This window comes from Megalobrama amblycephala, linkage group LG1 (genome assembly GCF_018812025.1).
Source record: "Megalobrama amblycephala isolate DHTTF-2021 linkage group LG1, ASM1881202v1, whole genome shotgun sequence".
Classification (NCBI taxonomy): Eukaryota; Metazoa; Chordata; class Actinopteri; order Cypriniformes; family Xenocyprididae; genus Megalobrama; species Megalobrama amblycephala.
Window position 1 is genome coordinate 64,801,844 of NC_063044.1, and position 6,101 is coordinate 64,807,944.

At 33.5% G+C, this 6,101-nt stretch overlaps 1 long non-coding RNA gene across 1 annotated transcript; it reads left to right on the forward strand.

Moving 5' to 3' along the window:
- The first annotated feature begins 882 nt into the window (after positions 1–882).
- On the forward strand, positions 883–2,042 carry LOC125250363. The gene is made up of 2 exons (XR_007180782.1): positions 883–1,122; positions 1,345–2,042. It is a non-coding gene; the product is annotated as an uncharacterized LOC125250363 (long non-coding RNA).
- Positions 2,043–6,101: the final 4,059 nt, after the last annotated feature.

Genomic DNA, 6,101 nt, shown 5'->3' on the forward strand with positions numbered 1-6,101 from the left:
GTCTCGTGAGAAGTTTGTGAATAAATGGATTTCTTCACATGTAAACTGATTAGGTTGTGGGTCATTTTGACGACACATGTGAAAAAGTTTTTTAGTACACTTCTTAAACCCTAACCAAATAATCAAGTTAAACCCAGTAAACTTGAAATTGTGACTTGTGACATTAGAACAAAACATATTAATATGATAACATATGTATAACACTAAATTGAACAATACTGTGTTATATATGTTTTTTAATTCATTCATTATTTTATTTCAAATTAACGATTGTATTAAACACCGACCATTACTTTATTCATTATTTCTGCTATGCAGGCTCATTTTGTAAATGTAATCATTTTAAATTTTACAAACATGGTGCTTTATGAAAATGTAACTGGACACATTTCCAAATTGTGATTGTTTACCCATCTATGCAAACGTTTGTTTATGTAGAGACTAAATAATTAGGTTAATCATTGTCTGTCTCCATCAGTTTAGTGTAGTGATTGTGTGCATTTGTGATGACAATGATGAAAGATACACTACACTTTTAGTTTTATTGTTCACCAAAAAAAAAGTGCCAAATGATTTCTAATTAATTTTTTTTATTTTAGATAAACTTTATATTTTCAAATTATGTACATAGAAACAAATAAACTTTACATTAAATAAATATAAAAGTTATTATACTACTTGCGTAAAAAAAAGCATCAAAAGAGTTTGAAATTCAGTTTTTGCTGTGGTATCAAAACTGATATTGATAATTGTGAAACCATGCCATATATTGTTACTGTGAAGTAAAATTCAGTTTTTGCTGTGGTATCAAAACTGATATTGATAATTGTGAAACCATGCCATATATTGTTACTGTGAAGTAAAATTAAGATTTTAGTCATATCACCCATCCCTATTCTTTGCTATATAGCAGAAAAGGTTCCCACAGTTTTACAGTTTTTTTAGTAGTGTTCACCATAAGTAATAGACTACATTGTAACCTTGTCAGAAGTAAGTATATAAATGGCTGCTATTTTGCACTACATAAGTTTATTTGTAATTACCAGCAAGGAAGCAAGCACTTAAGAAAGAGAGAGAGAGAGAATGACAGAGAGAGAGAATGACAGAGAGAGCAGAAATGAGGTAAGGAATTAAAAGTCAGTAGGCCTATGTAGTTTCTTAATTCACTGTGACTATTTATAATTAGCTTAAAAAATTATATATAACATTCAGTGTCTAAATGAGAGATTAGTGTTTTGTTCTTGTCCCATAACTTTTCTATGAACTGTTCTATTTAAAAATCTAAATGTTTCACATATAATTTCATGCATAATATTAATAAACAGTATCCCATCCATTTTACAGTGTTGACCTGGCAGAACAGGATGATGATGATTCACCAGGAATTCCATCAACTAGTTCAACTGGGCGGGTTAGGTCGGCAATATTGGATGGCAGATACTTTAAGATTGTGAAACAAACAGAACTGGGCCAAGTTCAAGGCACAAAAAAGAAAAACATCATATCTGGCTCTTTAGCTGCAACAACGAATTTCAAAGTTCATTTAAAGAGGATACACCCTGAAGCACTTCAGGACTATGAACAACACAAGCAGGATTTCACAGCCTCAGCAGCAAAGAAAAAGACTCCAGCCAACACCAAATACAAGCAGAGCAAGTTGTTTGCAGGGTCCTCAGTCACAGTGGTGTCACAAAAAAAGATTAGATGAGCTGATTGTTTCCTATGTTGTTCAAGGTATGCATTCACTCTCAACAGTTGAGCAGAAGGAATTTATCGAATTGATTCAAGCCCATAATCATCTGTGATGTCAAGGAGAACACTGTGCAGAAGAATTGATTGTGACTTCAAATCAAAAGTTAGTAGTGTAAAAGACTTGTTGAAAACTACCAAACATCTTTGTACCACGGCTGACATCTGGTCCACTAGTGTGTCTAGTTTCATAGGAGTCACAGCACACTGGGTTCATAATGACACATTGGAACGCCAGTCTGTCACATTGGCTTTTAATGATGGTGATAAAACATAACAAAAGTTAAAAATTAGGTTGTTTTTTTTTTTGTAGTTTTTTATTTCCTACAGGGCAGGGGAAGGGAAGAGGTATATAAAATTAAAACGAAAGTTTCTAAGTAGTTGCACACATCTAAATGCTTTTTGGCATTCAGAATAGGCCCAGATAGATTTCAGCCTAATAGGGATATCTGCACTGAATCTTCAATTTCACATGTATTTTGTGTATTTTCAAAATACAAAATACTGTATTTGTATTTGTATTTTAAATACATTTCCATGTATTTACGCCCATCTCTGGATGTCACTGTTTTCACAAATTCACGTTTTTGTAGTTTACACAGAGACGATACATTTTCAAAAACCTGCACTTTGAAACCTGTTTTCAAAAGTTTGTGTTTTCAGGCCCCCCAAATGCAATTGTCATGTAAATAAAGTACCAACTTGCATAAATAGTGTTGTGTAAACACCCCCTAAATATTAGTTTGTGGTAATAATAATAATAATAATAATTATTATTATTATTATTATTATTATTATTACAGATTATGTTTTAAAACAAGACATTTGTCATGTTATTTTTATGTTAAATAATACTTTTTTAATCTTGAAATTTTCTGTAAACAAGTTCACTGCTTTGTGTTCACTGCTTGTTGTTTGTTTGTTTATGATTGCAGAGATAATAAAATTATTCAGCTATGTAATTCAGCATCACATTTTCCACATACACTGTGTCACGAATGCGGCCTCTGTGGCTCCCTCCGATCACCACCTGAGGGCTCCATCACCGGAGTACTAAATTCATCCAGCTATATAGGTCAGATATAAATTCTCCCTTTACACAAAACCTTTATAACATGATGTGCACATTATCAGATATCAAGACACACCCAACTCAGCAATGAAACTAAAGAATTAACATTTATCTATTGTCATTTTAATAAAGGCAAGAATAATGGGGTGTTTGTCAGAGTTTGATCATTTAAGAAGATTCTAGATTCTTTTTGATAACTTGCCAGCCAGGGTGAACCAAATTCATCCAAAGGAAAAACTGGTAACACTTTAGAATACTGCTCCTTCATTAATGAATAACTACACAGGAACAAATGAGTAATGCATTATTAATACTCTAGTAACTACTATTAACTAACAAATAAACTCTGATGAATGAATTAATAAGTAATAGTGCTCAGTTAAAGGTGGTAGTTCACTATTAGCTAATCAGTAACTACTGTTTTTTTTATACCTCCCAGAGAACTAGAACTACTATATACAGGTTCATAATTAATGAGAATAATGCATACTGTATAATTAATTCTAAAGTGAAGGTGATAGTAACCCATTAGTAATGACTGAAGTATTACCAGGAATTACTAATTATTTGGATCAGTATTCTACTACTATTCAGAAACATGATAACTCTCTAGTAACTACTAGAGTCATTGTAAACTTTTGAGTTTTTTGTAAAGTATTGGATAGTAATAACTCAAGAGTTACTATATAACTCTAAAGTAACTACTTTTATTGGATCAGTATTCTAAAGTGAAGATCATAGTAACCCACTTGTAATTACTTAAGTGTTACTACATCCTTCTAAAGGAACTACTAATTGTTTGGATCAGTATTCTAAAGTGAAGATCATGGTAACCCACTAGTAATTACTCAAGTGTTACCAAATATATCATAAGGAATTACTGTACAAAAGCATCAAAAGTTTACAAAGACTTCAGTAGTTACTAGTGAGTTATCATGTTTCTCACTTTAGAATACTGATCCAAATAATTAGTAATTCCTTCTTAAGTATTTAGTAATACTTCAGTCATTACTAGTGGTTTACCAAGGCCTTTACTTTAGAATTAATTATACATTATGCATCATTCATGTTAATTATGAACCTGTATATAGTAGTTCTTAGTAGTTCTCTGGGAGGAATGAAAAAACAGTAGTTACTGATTAGCTAATAGTGAACTACCACATTCAACTGAGCACTATTACTTACTAATTCATTAATCAGAGTTTATTGTTAGTTAATAGTAGTTACTAGAGTGTTAATAATGCATTATTCATTTGTTCCTGTGTAGTTATTCATTAATGAAGGATCAGTATACTAAAGTGTTACCGAAAAACTATAAATACTAAATGATCACAACTCAATTTTACTCATTTTTTTGCATTACTTTTGGTTCATTTCGGTATACAAGCATATCCCAAAGTAAAGAAAATAAAATAATAATAAAATTTTAAAGCTAAATAAGTGAAAGAGGAAGATAATCTAATAATGAACCAGGTGTGTGTTTTAAAATAAGGAAGAACTTGGTTAAAGGCAGGACAAAGGTTGATGTACATTGTTTTCCCGTCATGAGAAAAAGAAGTGGCAATAAAACGAGTCAGAGAGGGAACAGATGCTGAGAGAAGTGTCAGAAACCAAGAGTTCATAGACTAAATACTTACTAAAGCTGTCATGCCAAGAGGCTTGACTAGTTATTTTGATAAAAGATTTTTGAATGCAGTGGTTAAATAGGAAAAGCTAGTGTGACAATAGAGCTGTTTACTCTGACCACACACCGGGTTCATCATGGAACGAGTTTTGACTTTAGTATTGCTGTGTGCGCTTTCTGCTTTGGTAAGTCACTCTTACTCTGTAAGTCTCTGAGATTCTTGATTTTTGGCTTAGATTGTAAACCCGTAGCCTTACATGACAAAGAGGTTTTATTTTCAAGACAAAAACACCTGTGGCCGATACCAGCAAAATATGGTGTATGAAGTATGACGTATGAAGTATGGCGAAGTCAAATATTAGCTCTGTTTATAAAGACTTAGACAGAATACAAAGGGAAACTAAGAGTCTCCTCAAGTAAACTCACGATGGCCTTGGCAAAAGGTTTAAATATATATATATATATATATATATATATATATATATATATATGAGATGGAGGAAATTATTTGGCAATGCTGTTTTGTTCTCTCCCTCCAATATGTTGCGTTCCCCAAGAAACACAAGAACACAAAATTTTTTGTGCCCGAACGGTTTTGCAAATGAACGCAAAGTTTCTTGGGGGAACGAGATGAGTCCAAAGTTTGGAGTCAATTCCATCCCAACGAATTGAGTCTTCAGAAGGGCCTCATTCAATTCACCAGCAGTGCAAATAATCAACTAATTTGCTATCCAGACATCAGTTGTTCATGCAGTAACTTGACTGTTATTTGATAAATTAGGGTTATATATTTGTATTGTCTTGCTAAAAATTATATTCTTTACCTGACAGATGTTATTTGTTCACTTTTTATAATTTATACTATCAACTAAATTGAAAGGTGTTCATCTTTTGTATTACATTTAGCACTATGAATGAAATTATGACTTCATGAACAATGAATATTCATCCATTCCATCCATTTTCCAAACCTCTTGTCCTTTGTAGCGTCTCAGTCTGAGAAATTCTTGTTAAGTACTACCCATTGAGGCACCACAATGAATTACATTTTTCACAATTTGACGTGTTATTTTCACAATTCAACTTTTCATTATCAGTTCAAGTTTCAGTATTTGTAATGATTGCTACTGGCCCACACTGGTTTAAACAGTCCTTTTATAATCACATGTAATCTGTCACACACAACTCAGTAATCAGTTAGAATTGGAGATATTAGTTTGGAATAAATTCTTGAAATTAAACCTGAACCCTGAAGGAGGGAACGGAGACGTACGTCATAGTGACCGACGAATTGGGATATCGCTTAGAGAGCCCTTCAGCTTCGTGTGAACTAAAACAAGCCAATGGAATTGGCGTGCGATATTTGCATAATGCGCACCGCCCCCGACAGGTGTATATAAATAGGAAGCGGATGCAATCGCACTCTGTTTTTCGCTGAGGAGACAGCTGGTGTCCGCACTACAGCGAGGGTACAGAAACTGTGGCGACGGGACGTACGTCTCCGTTCCCTCCTTCAGGGAACGAGGGTTACATACGTAACCGAGACGTTCCCTTTCAGTCGGTCACGTTCGACGTACGTCAGTAGTGACCGACGAATTGGGATCCCAACTAAAGCGCCACAGTTACGAAACCCCTTCCAGTGCCCAGCGCAAGCTC